Source organism: Lynx canadensis, chromosome A3 (genome assembly GCF_007474595.2).
Source record: "Lynx canadensis isolate LIC74 chromosome A3, mLynCan4.pri.v2, whole genome shotgun sequence".
Taxonomy (NCBI): Eukaryota; Metazoa; Chordata; class Mammalia; order Carnivora; family Felidae; genus Lynx; species Lynx canadensis.
In genome coordinates this window covers 62,505,041-62,524,754 of record NC_044305.1, presented here as the reverse complement: position 1 = coordinate 62,524,754, position 19,714 = coordinate 62,505,041, and the positions used below count along the sequence as shown (strand labels likewise).

Genomic DNA, 19,714 nt, shown 5'->3' with positions numbered 1-19,714 from the left:
AAACCAGGTAAGACTCCTGAGAAATTGGGCTGAGAGTTAATAGAAACAGAATTCTGTCCTTCCCTGTGCTCCCTCCTACTGGGGCCTCCAGGGCTGTGTAAGGGTCTGAGATAAGGGTCCTCCTCTGTGCTCTCTAAGCAAATACTAAGGCTTCCAAAGGAAGCCAATCCCAATCCACGGCTCTGCCCTGAGGGATTTCTAGTCCAGTGTAGCTGGAACAGGACATAAAAGACTCCAGACCACCCAATGTACTCGGGGACCCTAATGGAGGTACAAACACTACTAGGGCAGGCTATTGGTGGTCTAGAGCTCGGGCTGTGTATCCAAACTGCCGCATCCTCCCTCAGTCCTCTTCCAGCCGTGGCCCGTTACCTGACCTCTCTGCGCCTCAGTTTCTCATCTAGAGTAGGGGGATAATAATAGTAAAGTACTGCTGCTTGCAGTTGCTGTGAAAGTTAAATGAGACAGGACTCAGGACAGTGCCTGGCACATGGCAAATTCTAAAGCACCTGAAGGAGAATGTGCTTTTGACTCACATGTTGGCGGAAGCTTCAAGGAGGAGGACACGTGTAAGCAGACCCTTGCAGGACTAGGTTCCCCAGATCCAGGTGAAGGAAAGGCGTACTTTCCCTGCAGAGGCAAACATGTTTGGGGACCACGAGGAATTCCATGTGGCTACAGACACGGCCTGAAGGATGGAAGTGGGGCTGGTGGTCGGCGGGGGCCCAGGAGTAGTCAGGGAAGGTTTGGAGAGTCAGGCTACCCTGGAATAATGGGAACCACAACACTAAGGCTGAGTTTTGGCAGCAAAGAGCCGGCCTCAGTGGTGGGGGAAGTCCAGGCAGAGGGCCTTCTGAGGGACAAGAGCTCTGTGGGAGACAGAGCCCCAAGCCCTGGGACTGGGGGGTTTGGGAGGCTGGCCTCACGGCAGCAGGGACTTAGAAGTCCTGGATCTTCATCTACGAGTCTTTCTCCCAGGGGACACTCTAAACACAGCCTCCATGGAGTTGTGTCACAGGGGCCTTGGGCCTGCTCACCACAAGGCCTCTTCCAGCTCCTACATTCTATGCGTCTGGCCCAGCAACCTTGGGGAGGTCACTTGATTTCTCTTGCCTCCATTTTTTTCATCTGTGAGTGAGCACAGGAACTATTGCCCACGAAAGCGTGGGTATGAGCCCCAAGGGGATGCCTGCTTCTTTTCTGGCCAAGGTTGGGCCAAGCGTCAGGCAGAGAGGTTCAGGGCAGGGGGGGCCCAGGTCCCAACTTCACCTCTGTCTTCCCGGGTGGCCTCTCAGCTTATCTGAGTCAGGGGGCTGGGGTGGGCTAGGAGGAGATACTCCTTCAATGGCCAGCTAGTGTGAAGGAGTGATAAAGCCTAGCAACTGGCTTAGAGAGGGTGGGACAAGCAAGGCTGTTGCTCCCCTGCCCCCTTGCCCCACCCCCAGCTCACCCTCCAGTCCAGCTGGGCACAGCCCCAGCCTTCCACCATCCCTACCACCACCCCAGAGGGGCAGGAGGAGGGAGAAGAGGCCAACGGAACTGGCGTTTGAAGGTTGGTGGTGGCCTTTGTACGTGTTTCATGGGACTGATGGGGACAGAGGCCAGACTGGGGCGGGCGGGGGGTGGGAGGCCGGGAAGGTTCAGTTTTGCCCAGAGCCGTTCCGCTTTTACCACTGGAAGCCTGTCCTGGGAAATTCCTCAGACCCGAGCAAATCAGGATGGTTTGCCTGGGACTGTGGAGGTTTTAAAACTGAAATTCCTTATTCCGGGAATCCCCTCAGTCCCAGGGAAATCATCGGGCTAGTTGGCCATCCTAGTAGTGAAGGAATGAATCCGGTAGGCGGCTAGGATGGAGAGCAGATAGCTCTTTTCCGGGTTTCCATAGCCCTGTTTCTTAAGCGTGACTCATGCTCAGCACACACCCGTGTGCGGGAACCGCTCAGGTTCAGCCTCGAGTCCAAGAATCCGGAAGCTCGGAGCTGCTTCCCCAGCGGGCGTCTTCGCCAGGCTGAGGGTGAGATGGGTGAAGAGCTCACGCGACAATCTTCGATGTCTGCTGCTCTGCCAGGAGCCTCAGAGGTGGACGTACTGAGCCGGCACAACACTATAGATACAACCAGGCACCGGATCTCTGAGATCAGAAATTGCTGAAAATCAAAGTCAGGGCACCTGCCTGGTTTGGGGGTCCAGCCCCCTCCCCCTCTCAGTGCCCCTGCTAAGTTGGCCTGCCCTGCAAGGGCTTCTGAGGACCAGAGGACATTCTGGGGACAGGGCAGGAAAGCTGTCAAGAGCGTGGAGGAATAATCAGGGACACCCTTGTAGAGAGGGCTCAAAGCAAGACAGAGGTATCAGAATGGAGGCTTTCTGTAGCTGGCAGTTCAGTCCTAGGCCTCTCTGCCTCCTCCCAGCCTTGGGGCTTGGTTTTTTTTCCACACTCACCCTGGAAAAAGGATGAACTTTCCTTACCGGGGATACGGAAATCCCAGAGACCCTTGGGCCGAGCATTCCTGGCCAGTCAAAATAGGTCCAAAGCCTAATGGGGGAGATGAGAACAGGGCCTGGGGGAAAAAACAGAGCACCCTGCAGGGAAAGGCCTTGGACCTTGGGGGGGTGGGGCTAAAGGGATAAGAGAGGAAAATAGCATCCAAATCATCCCTTAAGAGCTCCGTATAGGGTGGCTCAGCCAAAGAAGGTGTTTGAGAGACTCTCCTGGGCTCCAGGAAAATATACCAGATGCCTATTTCTAGACTTGAAGGAAAGTCTACTTACTTCCCCTTTTAAGGGTCCCCAGGTTGGTTGTGAGGCAGTCTGTTAGTGGAGCCAGCTGTGGTCTTGAGATTAACATCAGGGTAAATCGGCCAAATCAGCTGACCATGTTCTAACTCTAGGCTCTGTTGCTTCTGGAGCCTTCCCTGCCTCATTTTACCTTATATCACGCCAGATCACTTTGGCGTGTCCACTTGTAAGTGGACAGTACCCCACCCCGACCTCCCTGTCTGGTCACCTCTGAACCACCAACACCCCGCAGGTAGCAGGTAGCGTCCTCAGCAGATGTCTGGGAGATTAATGTGTGGTAGGCCAGGGGACCCCCAACAGTGACCGTGAAGTTCCGGACAGGCCAGGGCCTTGGGGAGAGGGCCTGGTGAGGGAGCTCGAGGAGGGGCCCAGAGGCCAGTCTAGGTGTCCTAGGGGAGAGACAGCAAGAGTGCTCAGGGTGGGCCGATTTGGGGGTCGTTTGTATCCCTAACTCAGCCTTCCCCGCCCTCCTACATCAGACTCAACCACGAGACCAAACTGTGTGAGCAAATGGTGCTGATGGTCCATGGTCTGGGACGGAATCCTCCCAGACAGGCTGACCAAAGGGGCCAGTCGCCAACCTGTCAGGTCTGCAGGGAGCCACAGGGAAGTGGAGGGGAGCTAGGAGGGGGGAGGGGAGAGGCTGGGGCAGGGCTACCATGGCGGGCGTGGCCAAGGGGAAAGGTGCTGAGGGCAGGGGAGCAAGGCCTGGTTGGCCTTTGAAGGGCAGGTCTTCCTGGGGAGGACACTTTAATCGCCCCCAATTAAACCATTGCCGGAAGCTTTTAACAGCCCCTCACAGCCTTTCAAGGACCGCCCTTTTGTTAGGCAGCCAAGCTGTTATGCAAAAAGAAAGGGGGCTGGGGCCTCTGACCACTCACCCCAGGCCCCAAGGCCAGCCATCCCCAAACTCCAGTCAGCCTCCAAAGAGGCTGCTTGTTTGTGAATCAAAGGCTGGAGAACCTGCTTTGATCTGGGGAAACCCGGCCCTTCCCGGCCTCCCCAGCTTCAGTCTCCCCACCGAGGGTGTGGGGCCAGGGAAGCCTTCAGTCCCAGTTTCCAGATCTGCAGTCGGCCAAGCTGATCTCTGGGGTCTTGGGAAACTGCCCCTGCCCCTCATTGCCAGAGGCAGGTCTGCTGGGATGGTAGAAATTTTCACTGCTCCCACTGGGCCCTTGGAGCAAAGAAACCCCAGCTCCACCTTTTTGGGATGCTCTAGGGTCTTCTAGACCCTAGTGACAGAGTGTAGTCCCAGGATGGGCATTATCTGGAAGCCCAGTAGAAATGCAGACTCTCGGGCCCCACCCCAGACCTACTGGATTGGAACCTGCTTTCTAACAAACCTCCCAGGTGAAGTTCAACAAGTACTGCTCTAGCATCTTCCCCTCGTTGGACCTCTCCTCCCCCATCCTCCCCCCAAAAAGCAAGATAACGTGTAGAAATTATATTAACCATGGTAGATTACGGGTAATAGGCCCTCTGCTTTCCAAACTTTATATAACATAATCATTTCTAAAAACGTCAACAACAAAGCCCTTTCTGTAAATAGCTTCTAGAGGACCCCAAATGGCAGGTTTCCATTTGGTCGTTTGGTTGACATCAAAACCCTCCACCCTTGATTTCCACATCTGCTCCCTCATTTTATCCTCAGAATTGCCTGAAGAAGACAGGATAAGCATCGTCATTATACAGGAGAGGAAATTGAAGCCCAGGAGGGTGTGTGGACTGGCCCAAGGTAGTGACCAAGGTAGGCAGGGAGGAGAAGGAATCAGGAAACTCCATTCAGGGCCTCCCTACTCAGCAGGGCTGCCACAGACAGTTGCAAAGTGTGTGCACTGCACAAAGGTACCTGGCTTGAGGTGGGAGTGGGAGCTGAAGTGTAGCTCCTACTCCATTCGCCAAGGGTGTCCTTGTGTGGGCAGAGCCCCATATGCTGGAGGAAGGGGAAACTTTACCTAAAACACGTGAAAGCCCCACACAGGCCAGCAAAAGCCAGGAGCTTCCAGAATTCCCCATGCCCCCCCCCCCCCAAACAAGAGCTGCACATCATCAAGCACATGCCAGTCTTCTGGCTTAGCACTTTCTTTCATGATCCCACTGAGTCTGCAGGACAACTCTTGGACTCACATTTCTGGATAAGACCCATTCCTTCTGCTTCTTTCCTTGAAGCTGGATCCTTGAAAATCAAACAAGACCAGAGTGTACTCCAGATGAGTCAGATCCTGTCAGAACAAAGGTCTCCCGCGGCCCACCCAGGGATGGACAGGCTGGCTCAGCCAGGGGGACGCCGGTAGGGGTTGGCTGAGAGGGATTTTCTGTACATTCTCAGGTCTTGAAACTTCAGTCCCATCTGGGTCAAGTCTCGGGTGCCTGGGGGTACAGACAGTGCTAAAACCGACCTTGCTTTCCCTCCAAGTTTCCATAGCAGGCTCAGCCTTACAGAAAGACAGCAACCCCTGGAGGCAGGTGGGGTGTTTAGAACTCACGGAGCCATAAGGTAAGGTAACAACAACAAGGTGAGGCAGTCTGGTGGTGTCTTTTAGGGCAGACGTTGGCACACTTCTTCTGGAAGGGCCAAACAGTAAATATTTTAGGCTGGTCTCCTTCACAACTACTCAGCTCTGCCACCGTAGTGAGAAAACAGCCATAGACAGTATCGAAACAAATGGGCGGGACCGTGTTCCAATATAACTTTATTAATGGACAATGGCATTGTAATTTCATGTGATTTTCCCATGCGCCAAAATTTTACATTTTTTCTCGATTCTTTTTTTTCAGCCATGTAAAAACCATTCTAGCTCGGGCGGCGCAGAAGCAGACAGTTGGCAGAATTTAACCAGTGGGGTCACAAGTTTGCTGGCCCCCAGTTTAGAGCAAAGGGTTGGAGGGCGGCCATCAGTCGGATTCAAGCCCTGGTTATCGCTCTAACCAATGACGTAATTCGGGGCAAGTTACTAAATCTCACTGAGCCTAATAGGGGTGGTGGTGCCGGTCACTCAGGGAGGAAGCAAGATGAAGCAGCTAAAGACACTTACTAATCTCAGTGACCCGCATACAGCAGGCAGTCTTGAAATGTAAGCAGTGAACACTGCAGCAGGCCGTTGGAGGTCAGTGGAAGGGGGCACGAGGCTGTAGAGGTCAGGGGCCTTGCTGGAGGAGGTCCGGGGTAAGCTGGGCCTTGACTGATATGAGAAGCGTGGTCAAAGTTGAGAGGTCAGGCCTAGGAAACTGGCTTCAGTCGTAGGGTCCAGGATGGCCATCGAAGGCTCTGAAGAGGGGACCCTTCAAAGTGGGGCTGAGGGGTGGTCCGTCTGCAAGGTCCGCCTGACTGGGGGACCTGTGAGGAAACCCCATGGGCCCGGGAGGCAAGCGATGAGGTTGCTGGTGAGTCCAGGTGATTGGGGTGAGGGCAGGGAGAGGGGTCATTATCAAGGTAGTGTCGGATCAATGGGTGGCAACGTAGCCAGGTGTTGTGTTTCGTTTTTAATCACCTGGTAGAGACCAAATTAGCCCCTTTTTTGACTGCAAGCACATTTCCGGGTTAATTGGAGGGGTCACCTAGTGATCTGCTGGTAGCAGGCCTCCTTTGCCACCCACCCACCCCCAATCCAGCAATGTGACTGCGGCTGCCAGTCTCTTTGCTCCCTTGTACTGAGTGGTGCCGGGGTAGGTTCCCAAACCAAGCTGAGCTGTTCAGCCTTCTCCCTTGAGATTTTGTTAACTTGGGATCAGAGGGAATGCGAGTAAGACCTCTGGGGCAGAGGGAACCTCGGGATGTGAAACGCAGACCGGGCCTGCAGCTGTGTCCCCTGTCACGGAAGGGAAGTCAGAGAATTCATGAAAAAAGTTATCTTAACAGGAAGCAGAGAAGAGAGGCTGAGTGAGTGGAGGACTGCCTCCTTGCCCTTTGTGCGGGGTTTGGAGATTCGTTCTTCCTCTGGTTGTAGGAGCCTTCCTGAATCCTTTGAAGAGACCCTTCTTTTTCTAAGCCTCGGCTGAGTTCCTGTCACTTGCAAATGAAGAAAATTGCCAACTAACTGTGTCCTCACAGCTTTCCCACCCATGGTTTACTGTGCGTTTACTGTGTGCTGAGCGCTGGTGCCTCACATCCATTACTTGCTATACCTGGGTCATGCTGTGAGCCGGGGCTACTGTTATCTCCGTTTTGGAGGTGATAAAAACTGAGGATCCGGTTTCACCTGACACTTAAGTGGGGTGTTCCCGAGGCCTTGAGCTTGATCTTCTCGGACTCGCTCTGATAGATTACTCTCTCCTAGGCAATCCTGTCCATTCCCGTGTCAGAATGATGCCGTGTCCACAATTTCCAACTCTCAATCTAGACCTTCTGGTTTTGTTTTAAAGATTTTTATTATTACTTTTGCAGTGTTTACTTTTGGGAGAGCGCAAGCGGGGAGAGGCAGAGAGAGGGGGACAGAGGATCTGAAGCAGCGGGCTCTGCACTGACAGGCTGACAGCAGCGAGCCCAATGTGGGGTTTGGACTCACAAACCGCAAGATCAGGACCTGGGCTGAAGTCAGACGCTTCACCGGCTGAGCCACCCAGGTGCCCCAGATTTTTATTACTTTTTTATGTAATCTCTCCACCCAACGTGGGACTCAAACTCATAACCCCAAGATCAAGAGTCACACATTCTGCCGACTGAGCCAGCCAGGAGCTCCTAGACCTCTTTTGGAGCTTAAGACTGAGGTATCCAGCCAGGCCACCTGGGTGGCTCAGTCGTTAAACATCTGATATTGGCTCAGGTCATGATCTCACGGTTTGCTAGTTCAAGCCCCATATCCGCTGAGGTCGAGCCCTGCTTCGGGTAAAAGCATGAGCCCCACTTCAGATGAGCCCCGTTTCTCTCTCTCTTTCCCTCTCTCTTCCTCTGCCCCACCTGGAACTCTGTCTCTCTCTCTCTGACCCTCGCTCACTTGCACCCTCTCTCTCACTGTAAAAAAAAAAAAAAGACTGATGTATCTAGCTACCTACTTGATATAGATATTTCTCTTTCTTCTTTCTTTCTTCTTTCTTTCTTTCTTTCTTTCTCTTCTTTAAAGTTATCTCTACACCCATCATGGGACTCGAACTCATGACCCCAAGATCAAGAGTCACTTGTTCTACTGACCAGTCAGGCGCCTTTAAAAAAATTTTTTTTTAATTTTTAAGTGTTTTTTTTTTTTTAGATATTTCAAATATAGATTTTCTAAAATTAAACTCCTGCTATTCCCTCCTTCCATCAAATCTGCCTCTCCTCTCCTCCACCCAGCTTCATATGTCAGAAACTTGAGGGTCATATTTGACACATTCTCCTTCAACCTCCACACCTCCCCTATCACCGAGTCCTAGTATACCTACTTCTTAAACATTGGCTGTGCCCCCTTTCCAGCTCTGCTGTCCCTCATCCAGCTACCTCCACTCTCCCTTGAAAGATAGTCTCCTCCTTGGTCTCCATGAATCCACCACAAGTCATTACCATTCAGTTGCTGGAGACATTTTTGAAAGAGCTCTGACCACACCCCATTCCTTAAAACTACTTAGTGGTTCTAGTCCAAAGCCTTTCCCAAGATCTATGTGGTCCCACCAGATCTGATTCTTTCTATCCTCCAACCTCAGCTTGAGTCTCTCTTTTGCTCACTCAATATGGACTCCTTTCAGTACAGGTACCAAAGTCTTGTGACCTCAGGGCCTTTGTACATGCTATTTCTGCTCTCTATACACTGTTCTCTCTTTCTACTTCCCCAGCTCTTTTCATTCTTAGATATCCTTCATGTCCTGACTTAAACCTCAGGAGTACCGTCTCTTGAACCTTCCAGGAAATATTAGTTCATAGCACCCTCCACTCTCTGTAGCATTCAGTAAGTATGTGTTGGATATATATTTAATAGTTGTCTCCCTTGCTAGACTTTGACTCTATTTCATTAACCATTGTTCCTGCAGCACCCCATACAGTGTCAGGCACAGAGCAGGTGCTCAGAAATGTTTGCTGAGTGAATGATTGAATGACAGAGGCTTGGAGAAGACCCATGACTTGTAACCTAGGGTCCCAGTGCTGGTGAGGGAGGAGACCCCAATCTCTTGGACACTGATAATGCTGTGTGATATTGGGGTCACTAGGGAACCAGGAAGGAAGAGGCTGAGAAGCCAGCCTCAGGCCCTTGGACTCATGGGAAAGGATGTAGGAATCAGGGTGGGGTTGAAGGTGGAGGTGGGCATCCACTCTAAACGGAGTTGGACAGGAGGTAAGGAGATTCCTAGGTCCCACATGAGACAGCGGTGGGGGGTGGGTTACAGGCCACCGCTAATGGAGCCCGGGCTCTGTCTGCACCACACTAGAAGCTTTGCCTGTGTTGCCTCTTTCAATCCCCTGCAAGGTGAGATTATTATCTCCTGTTATAGACAAGGAAATGGAGCTTTAGAGAGAGGAAGTAACTTGCCCAGAGTCTCCCAGCTAGTAAGTGTCAGAATCAAGACCTGAATCTTGCACTGAAGCCTAAGAAATCAGCTCTTTGGGAAAATCAGCCCAGAAAAGACAATGGCCAGACAGGCCCCACACTGGACTTCAGGGAGAGCTTGCAGCCCTGCCCCCTCTCCTCCATCACTTCACCTCTGCAGGCTCTCCATCCCTGCGGGTATCTTTGTGAAATTCCAAAACCTCTTGCAGGAATCCAAAAAGCCTCTCTGTGCAACCCCTCAGGTGGTCAGACCCTCCCAGGCTGGCGCCTACCTCCCTCGAGGATTTCCCCGCACAACTTCCATTTGAAAAGGAGCTTGGAGCCTCAGCGCCTGTCCTGCTGTGGCCGGTCAATGCCCTCAGCTCAGGGATGCAGAGTGAAGGAGCTGGCCTGCTGGGAGAAGTGGGGCAGGGGGTGGGAAATCCTCTCAGAGCCTGGCCTTGGGCGTTGGGCTTATTTTATTTAACATTACTTATAGACTCTCCCAACCCCCCACTTAACACCGCTTATATATAACTCTTCAAAAACTAACATTATTTATACAACCCTTTATAAATAGGAACGCAACAACTCTATGAGGTAGGTGCTGTTATCCCGACATTTTGCAGACAGAGAGGTGGAAGCAGACAGGGTCAGTGACTTGCCCAAGGTCACCAGCAGTAAGTGGCAGAGCTGGGATTTGAACCCAGGCACCAGGCTCTGGATGTTGTGCTGAGACCTCTCCACTCCACAGGGGAGCTTCTGTGGGGGAAAGGGATCTGCGAGATTCCTGCTCCTCGGCCCGCCTGGCTTCTGTGGCCTCAGGAGATAACGGGTACCTCCTTTTCTCACTCGGCCAGAGTCTGTTTACCTCGGGTGAGCTAGTGGCCGCCCCAAACAAAGGGGATGAGGGCAGAGATAACCCAATCGTTCCGGGCCCGGCTGGGCCGTTGGGAGGGCTGGGATTGAACCCAGCCTGGACTTCGAGAAACTGCCAGGGCCTGGCCGCCTGCTGTTTGTTGCAAAACAATGAGTCAGCCCTGCGAGGAGAAGGGTGGGGGGGTGGGGATGGGGGTAGAGGGGCCTCTCCCCCTCCAGGCCGGCCTCCGGCCTTTCCCAGGGTGGGTTCTGCCCACCCCCACCCTCCCCGCTCTGAGAAGGCTCACCTATTTACTTTTTTGTTGTTTGGCTGTGATAGGAAAAGTATTGAAAAATAGAAAGTGCCCTAGACAGGAAAACATTCTGAAAGCTGAAACCTGAAACCTGCTGGCCTGGGCCAACACCCCAGTGGGGGGTGGTCAGCCAGCCAGGATTCCATCCCTGGGCTCCTTCCCAGGCACCTGCCCATGGTGGCACCTTAAGCCCTGGTCAGTAGAACTTGGATGAGTGGTAACCGACTCAAGGTCACAGCTGGTGCTGATGGCAGGAGGGCAGGGCAGATCCTGTGGGAAGGTTTCCAGGCCCAGGTTACCTTGATGGGAAGAGCCTGGAAACATAGACCTCCTTTTTGAAACTGGCTCCGCCAGGGGACCATGCCCTTCCATCCCCCTTTGGGAAAACCCCCCACCGGGAGCACACGGGGTATTGACTGGTCTCCACCCTGGCTGTCAATGGATGAGCCCCTTTCAGATCCCATCTGGCCATGGTGAGTGTCACAAACCACTCCATTCTTCTCCTGGCCCTGCCTCCTCCACCTCCCGGCCCCTTCCTCCCACTTACCCAAGAAAGACAGTGTTTTCCCCTTGTTAGAACGGGACAGAGGGAATTTTCTCAAGGTCACAGAGCAAATTCATTAATTCATTCATCAGAATCTTGCTGGGCTGCTGCTGAGCCACACTCCAAAGCAACGGGGACGGGGGCTGTGGGGGGATGGGAGAGAGGGCTACACTCTCTTGGGAGCCAGCTGCCTCGACTGGAAAACGGCTGGATAACAGTGCACTGATCCAGACTTACATACCATACATGCAGCGAGGACACGGAGGGATCTCATCCCAGCTGAGTGACAGGGAAGGCTTCCTGGAGGAGGCAGATAGAACAGGTCCTAAAGACAGTAAGAGTGTGCTGGGGCTGGGGCTGGCAGAGGAGGGTGTTCTGTGCTGGGGAGAAACTGAATCCACTCTTCCAGGCCCTCTTTCCAAGCTCTATCCCCTGGTCTGTGAGCATTACTGAGCTCCTCCAGGGGCACAATGCTGAGCTGGGACCGGGGAGAGGATATAGGGCAGCCATCATACAGTTCCTGCCCCGGAGAAGCTTCCTGGGCCGGTGGGACAGCAAACTGTCATCTTCATAATGCTGAGGAAAGCCAGCAAGTGTTATGTATCCCTATGCAGGATGCACCCGATTTATTTGTTTGCTTTTATTAAAAAAAAAAAATTAATGCTTTTTTATTTTGAGAGAAGAGAGAGAGAGAGAGAAAGAGAGAGCACGCGCGCACATGCACCAGTTGGGGAGGGGCAAAGAGAGAGACGGAGACAGGCTCTGAAGCAGGCTCCAGGCTCTGAGCTGTCAGCACAGAGCCCGATGTGGGGCCTGAACTCATGAACTGTGAGATCATGACCTGAGCAGAAGTCAGACGCCTAACAAACTGAACCACCCTGGCGCCCCAGGATGCATCTCATTTAGCCCACACCAAACCCAGACAGTGACTGTTTGTTCAGCAGCCACCAACTGAGCACCTAGTGTAGGGAATGGTCAGCCCTAGGATGTAAGAGGGAGATTGGAGCCCAGAGGTGCAGGAACCAACAGACAGCAACATTACTCATGCACTGTCTCCCTTGGACCTCCCACAGCTCCAAGAGGGGAGGAGTTTCCATTGTTCAGATTCTCCTCTGTTGATTTTATTTTATTTTTTTATTTTTGAGACAGGGAGAGACAGAGCATGAACAGGGGAGGTTCAGAGAGAGGGAGACACAGAATCTGAAACAGGCTCCAGGCTCTTAGCTGTCAGCACAGAGCCTGACATGGGGCTCGAACTCACGGACCGCAAGATCATGACCTGAGCCGAAGTCGGCCGCTTAACCGACTGAGCCACCCAGGCGCCCCAAGATTCTCCTCTGTTTAGAATAATCCTCTCCTGCCACCATCTCTCTCATGTCCCTGGGAGACTCTGAGCCTCATCTGTCTTCATACATTCCCCACAGGACCAGATGCAGTACTGAGTACATGACTAATTACTCACTTAGTATTTGCTGAGACTGGTCTCAATGGGGAAAAACTATTCTCCAGCTACAATTGGATCTTGAACCCAGACCACGAATTCCTTAATCTACCCAGGCAGTGTTCAAAAGGTCCTGTTGGCCCCAGAGTCCCTGTCAAAGTGTGAGGCTGGCTGATGGGCTGTTTTTGTGAGAGGAGGACCTGTTGCTGATGACATTGCTGAGCCTTTAAGGCCGCCATCCTACGTGCGGGGGGGTGGGGGACATGGTGCAGATCTCTGAAGCTGCCAGTCTCCCCAAGCGAGCCAATCAACACAAGGCATCCAGAACTGTTCTCTGAGCTAGGTGGTATGGGAGGGCCCTGGCCAGGGTCAGGGTGGGCATCCTGCAATATCTCCAACCTAGGGCCAGTCCAGATTTTGACTGTTGTGGCTACTAAGGTACAGACAAGCCTGACTCTAGGAAAGAAGGGACCCTGTGAGGCTCTCACAGCCTCAGTGGGGACCACAGTGAAGGTAGCTCAGGAGGAGGAGATGGGGAAGGGCCCGGGAGCCCTAAGTGGGAACAGGCCATGGGAGGTCAACAGTGCCAGTGTGCATTCTGGTAGCTGTTTTTTGTTTTGCTTTTTTATTCTTGGACTTGTGTGTTTTAATTTCCCTTTGTCCTTCCTTGGGATTTACTGAAGCCCTCTGGAAAGTTTCAGCTGCCTCAGCTGTGTGTGTCCGAACTCAGAGGGTCAGGCCACGAGTGGGGCAGGTTTGCTGGGGTGAGGCCAAGGAGCTCGGAGCGGGACCATGCAGTGGGGACACTGAAGCTTTCAGCTTTCATGAGGGGCCCTCTCTCTTCCTCTTCCAGGCCCTGTCCTAGCAACAGGGCCGCCCAGAGCATGACTGGGACTGTTTCTTCCTTTTCTTTCTGGCAAAAGCTACGGGAGGGGAGTTCCCCTTCTCTGTTTGTTTTGATTCTGTTGTTTTCTTAAAGAGAGGAAGGAAAACCATCATCACTTTTTCGGTTTTGTGAACAAAGGCAGGCAGAGAGGATGTTCACTGGGGCCGGGACTGTGGGGGCTGGGCCTCCCCCGCCTCCCCCTCAGCCCTCTTTGCAGCCGCTCTGAGCCCCCAGAACACAGATTGGCCACCGCATAGGGTCAAGTTTAGGTGCTGGCTCTGCTTTTTAATAGCCTTTAACCTCTTGAGGCTCGTCTGTAAAAACGGGAGTTGTCAGATCTGCTTTGCAGGATTGTTGAGATGAAAGTCAAAGGAAAAATACTAACTTGTGAAAACACAGTGCCAGGCACACAGTAAATGCCCCAGAAATGTCGTTCCTTTGCTTCCTTCCACAGTGGGGGTTGGAGGGGTCTTTCCCTTTGGCCCAGTTGTGTGGAGTATGGGGACCTTCCCCACTGAAAAAGGCCCCCCATCTTCCTGCTTGTCCATACACAGCTGGCTTCTTCCCCAGCAGGACCTGCAAATGCCCACGTTAGGAAAAACTCTGAGGAGCAAATGATAAGTAAGGCCGGGGCTCTCCCCCTGCATTGCTGGGAGATGGAGGCCCCTGAGTTTCTCCTAGCCTCTTAGTCCCTCAAGTCCCATGCCCTACTATGTTGGATCTCCTGGGGCCTACTCCTGCAGCCCTTCCTTTTTTTTTAAGGTGTACTTCTTTTATTTATTTTTTTGGGGGGGGAGAGATTACAAGTGGGGTAGGAGCAGAGAGGGAGAGAGAGAGAGAGCAAGAGTGAGCACGAACAGGGGAAGGTCAGAGAGAGGGAGAGAGAGAATCCCCAGCAGGCTCTGCACTGACAGCACAGAGCCCGATGCGGGGCTCGAACTCACAAACCGTGAGATCATGAGCTGAGTCAAAGTCAGACACTTAATCGACGGGACCACCCAGGTGCCCCTGGGACAGGCCCCCTTCTCTGATGAGATGGGGGTGGGTGTCCTGACCAGACAAAAAGGGAGCCTCAGCCCAGTGAGTAGGTCCCTGGGCCCCAGCTTGCTCTGAAAGTTCCCCAGGATGTGCTACCTCTCAGGGCATCCGTGTTTTAATTTGTAAAGTGGTTTCTGAACTTTTTGAACACAAACGTTCTCTCACAGAATCGAAACGTTTTGCAGCCCCTGCTCCCCATGATAGCAGTTGTACTTTTAAAATCTTTTGAGAAAAAACATATACATGACCCGCAGTGAGTGTATATTCAGTCATGCTTTGAAATGAAAGTGGTTTTATTCAGCAGCTTCTACATACATTCAACACTGCCCCCTTATATGGGAGACGTCAGCTTATACGTGGTGCTGACACCCAAGGGGGCTTGAGGCTCTGGTCTCAAGGCAGAGACAGTCTTGGGATCGAATGCTTCCTCCTTGGCCCTCCTGAGGCTGACCCAGGGACTCAGGGACACCTAACGGGTGGTCCCAGGCCCAGATACAAAAGCCCAACAGTGACTGATAAAAATGCATAGAGTAGTGGCTCTTCCTCAACATGTGGACGCTCCCTGGGCTTGAGTCATCACACTGTCACTAGCCAGCTCTGTGATCTGGGCACGTGCTGCTTAACCTCTCTGGGCCCCGGTTTGTCATCTGTAAAATGGGGGGTGATGGTACCAGTGAGTTTTTGTGAGAGTGAAATGAGACAAGAAAATCACAGGACTTACTTTGCATAGGGCACATTTGGTGCTTAAGAAACATTCTCTTTAAGGGATGCCTGGGTGGCTCAGTCAGTTGAGCGTCTGACTTCGGCTCAGGTCATGATCTCACAGCTCGTGAGTTCAAGCCCCGCCTCTGGCTCTGTGCTGACAGCTCAGAGCCTGGAGCCTGCTCCGGACTCTGTGTCTCCCTCTCTCTCTGCCCTTCCCCACTCACACTCTGTTATCTCTTTCTCAAATAAAGAAGAAAGAAAGAAACAGTAAAAAAAAAAAAAGAAAAAGAAAAGAAAAAAAAGAAACGTTCCATTTAAAACAAAGCCACAAATGGGGTGCTTGGATAGCTCAGTTGGTTAAGCACCGACTCTTGGTTTCGGCTCAGGTCATGATCTCATGGTTTGTGGGTTCGAGCCCCATGTTGGGCTCTATGCTGACGGTGCAGAGCATGATTGGGATTCTCTCTCCCCTCTCCTGCTCTCCCTCTCAAAATAAATAAATAAACTTAAAAAAGAAAAAAAAACAAACAACAACAACAAAAAAAACAAAGTCACAAGTACCATCGTTTGGGCTGGTGCTGTCCCCTTGGGGGTGGTCTCCTTGTCCTCTCTGGGGACCCCTCCTGGCCCCTGCAGCTGACTTGGCCTTCCCTTACCTGCCCTCCTTCAGGACAGAGCTCATCCCTCCTGTGTTGTTCCCTGGCTGGGCCTTGTTCTCCTGATGCAAAGATCCTAGCCTCCCCTTAGGTCGCTTGGCCAGGCCCAGCCTCCAAGGCCAGCCCCAGCCCCCTCCACCCCACCCCTCTGCTCTGGGGACCAGAGCGTTGGTTCCCAACCACATGAAGGGGGCGCATGGAAAAGCCATAAACCCGAAGCCTGAGAGGGATGTTTGTTAAAGCAGGACAGGTCTGTGGCCAGGGATGGAGCGGAGGAAGCGGGCGTTTCAGGGGAGAGGGATGAGCACCGAGGAGCTGGCAAGGGCAGGGCAGGAAGGAGGCCCATTAACACTTCGGCCCGACCGCGCTTCCTCCGGCACCTCGGCCAGGGCGCACACAGGCGCGTTTGTCCCGCTTTCACTGTGGTGCTGTGTTCGAAGCAGCCCTGCCCCCAGCCCCAGGTGGGCGGTGTAGCCTGGGCACAAATGCCCTTTATGGATGGGTTGTGGAGGAAGACACCACCTCCTTGGACCAGGACCACCCCCAGAATTCAGAATTGACCCTGGAACGGCCTTCCTCCTGGTAATGTGGGTGTGCAGGGAGCCTGGTCCCAAGAGAAAGGAACCAGGTTTAGAAGGGCAGAGTCCCCCAACGACCCTTCCCTCCAGGGCCCATGCTGGGGAATGATCCCTCAGCCTGCCTGCTGCCACCTCTTGGGGCTGAAGGAATGGATTTTCATCTCCTTGAGGGGCGCTAGAGGGAGAATGTGCCTTGGCCTGCAGAAGAGAGGGAAAGCAGGCACATCCCAGTTATCCCTCATCACCCTCCCTCCTCCATCCCAGGCGGAGTGGGGACTTAAGCCAGCATCCAGGGACAACCTGGCCGGCCCCTCCCAGGACCCCAGTCCGTGTGAGCCTGGGATTGAATTCTCAGAGGCTCCCTGGTGCTCTTCCTACTGCCGGTGGGTGAGAGAAGTCACACATCTCACAGACAAGCCCTTCCGTCAGGCCCCGCTAGACTGTCCCCATTCACACAGCTCCTCTGGCCCCTCCTCGGCCTGCCCTGTCTTTTGCCCGTTTAATCCATTGGCAGGTGCGGGCACGTGCTGGTTGCCTGTCAGCGCCCCTAGAGACGGCCCAAGGACCTTCACTGCCACCGGCCCCCAACCCCGGGAGGATCCAATTGAACAATTTCTATGGAGGTAGGAGAGGTGAGAAGGAAGCATGAGTGATTAGCTCTATTCCCTGTGGCCACAACTCCAGGCTCATCTGGGGTGCAGATAACCCCTTTCTGTAGATATCATTGTCCCTCTTTTATGCCTGGGGATGCTGGGGAGACAGAGGTCCTGCCTTGTGGGGCTTTTCATCTAGCTGGGAGCAGGGTTGGACGGGAGGGGCTCCTACGTGGGGGACAGACCCTCATGCTGGTGGAAGGCTACTCACTCTGTGGCGCCCAGGCTGAGTCCTGCCCGCGTGGCCAGTGGGCCCTCTCTGGCTGGGCTCTGCATGTGGGTAGACTCAGGTGAGGGACAGCAGGAAGGAGTGAGAGACCAAGAGCCTCTACCTTCACTCTTTTCCTAGGCCAAGTTCTCAGTCTGAGGAGCTCCCTTCTGAGCTTCCCTCTGATGAGCTACCCCCCGCCCCCTGAACACCCCCTGTGAATGTGACATCACCGCCACCATAGCCATCAGTGCTGGCTTGGGTTTATCTCCAGCCTCCTGGCCCAGGCGGAGGGAAAGAACTGAAGGGTGTGACACCAGCCTCAGTCACAAACCCAAGTCCTAAGTCCTTTCACATCCTGCAGAGCCAGAGGCAAGGCAGGCGGTCCAGGCACAGACACCCTCAACACCTACACAAACACAGACAGAAGCACTTCCTCCACACCCAGCACCCACCCCCTCCACAACACGGATGTCCATGCGGACAGCCTCGGGCACAAATGCACTCTTGCCGCCCACACCCTCCCCCTCAGTGGTGGCGACCTACGACGCATACACCTGTGCCCATCCCGTAGCCGATAAACCGTAGTCCCGTCCCCGTGGAAATTTCCTCCAACCACAACCTCACGACACATGTATGCTGTGCTCCCTCACAGATTCCCCACAACCACACAGACAGCTCACAAATACAGACACCCAGCATGTCAGAGTCTCAGCAACACCTGTGTGCCCATGCACACACACAGGCACACATTCTGCCGATACGCACAGACCAGAACCCTGAGCCAAGCCCCTCACCTTCCCCAGCGCTGGGTCGAGCAGTTTGTGCTGATAGACCACTTATTTATAGTTTATGGATTCTGAACGGTGTGGGGTGGGGGAGAGAGGGAGAGAATGAGGATGTGCAAGGTGTCGGTCAAGCCAAGTGGAGAGAAAGAGAAGGAAGGAAAAGCTCTGTGACTCACTTCCAGCGTAACAATCTCAGCTCCTCCAGGCAGGGGGCAGGGCCCATTTGTCAACCCAGGCTTGGCCTGGGGGTGGGGTGGTAAAGTGAGATCCTGTCCCCAGACCTACTGGACAGAGGAGGTGGGGACCCCATCCAGAGAGACTTGTTCTTCCTCTGTCTGCACCTGGGTGGGGGGCATGAACTCAGCATCCCATATCCCCAGCACCTGTTTTGTCTCCTGGGTACCCATCTCTAGACGCTTCAGCTGCATCCCCATCTCTGAGCAAACAAAACCCCAGAACTTTCTGTGTTTCTACACCGTAGTTCCTGAGGTTGGACAAACCACCACTCAACAGCCTGGCCTACTGCCCTGCCCCTAGGATCCTGCCTTCACCACCCAACTGCACCCACGAGCCCCTCCAGCCCTTTCTTCCAGGTGTGCCTGCTGCTCGCAGTGCCCTCCATGCCCCATACTCATCCTCTCCATCCCTGAGGCTCCAGCTCCTTCCCTGACGCTGCCTCCTGGCCCTGACCAGCTCCTGCCCCAAACCGTGGTTTCTGTTCCTTGTTTTCTGGGTAGTGAGCCACCCCCTCCTCCCAGGTAGACTATGAATTGCTAATGATCAGGCTCTGGAATTTTTCTTCCACCTCCAGAACCCCATCCCCACCCCCACCATCAGGGTCCTGGACAGCAGCAGGTGCCCCGCAAGGTCTTGAGGGATGGACAGTAAGGGATGGAAGAAGGATTGAAAGACAAGGAACTCTGCCTTTGAGGTAACCAGTGTCCCCCTGGACTTGATTCTCGTGGCCAGGGCTCCATTCTGCTGGGACAATGAGGGAGTGAGGATTTCTCACCAGGCACCCCTCTCCCCCAGACCAGGGCCCAGGGACACAGCAGCCACAGGCCCAGAGAGCAGGGCAGGGCCTCGTCAGCTGCATACCTGTTTGTGACAGGGGGCTCTCATTAGCCTCTGTTAATTGAGGCTTCTAGGGGCTGGGGAGTTTTCCAAACCACCCAGCTGATAAGGAACCATGGTAGCATCCTGCCCCTCAGCAGCCCCGCCTCTGTTTCCAGTTTGCCCTCTAAATGTCACTGGTTTCTGACCTTGACCTTTTGCTCTGCTTTGCCTGAAATTCTGCCTGTAGCACTTGTCTTTCCCCTGAGCCTACACCACTTTGCATCTCCTTTAACTTGCCCCTGGAGTGGGACGAAATCTGCCCGCAGTTGAGGGTGTTTCTTTATGATTTCTCAGAGGGAGCCACATTTTTCAATGTGGAAGTCTTTTCCTAAGTCTGGGTCAGAAGTTAGAGACCTGTCCTTCTTCTCGGCACCAGCAGGGACTGTGCTCACAAGAGACGCTCCTTGTCTGTTGTAGCTTCCTTTCTGGCTTGCCGTCTTGCACACTCACACACACAGACACAGACACGCATGCACACACACACCCCATAGCAGACTTGCTCCCCAGAGCCTACACAATCCCCGTTGCAAATGATGATGGAAAAAACGGGTAATGGGCTCTGAGAAATGCACGGGGCAGGCTCCTTGTGGCACAGACTCAAGTGTGTGATCCCAGCCCGCAGATAGCATGTAATTATTTGGTAAGAAATTGAATTCCAACCCCAAGCCAGCTGTCCCGTTTTCCCCCTGTCTCCTGCAC

General features: G+C 53.5%; 1 long non-coding RNA gene across 4 annotated transcripts; it reads right to left on the bottom strand.

Annotated features, from left to right (window-relative positions):
- Window positions 1–5,471: 5,471 nt before the first annotated feature.
- On the bottom strand, window positions 5,472–18,420 carry LOC115510526. Of its 4 annotated transcripts, none has more exons than XR_003967750.1 (3): window positions 18,283–18,420; window positions 9,524–9,644; window positions 5,472–6,133 (listed from the first exon to the last, which is right to left on the bottom strand). It is a non-coding gene; the product is annotated as an uncharacterized LOC115510526 (long non-coding RNA). The 4 variants fall into 4 exon arrangements; XR_004343392.1 differs by having other exon boundaries at window positions 9,524–9,641; XR_003967748.1 differs by lacking the exon at window positions 18,283–18,420 and adding an exon at window positions 11,188–11,413.
- Window positions 18,421–19,714: the final 1,294 nt, after the last annotated feature.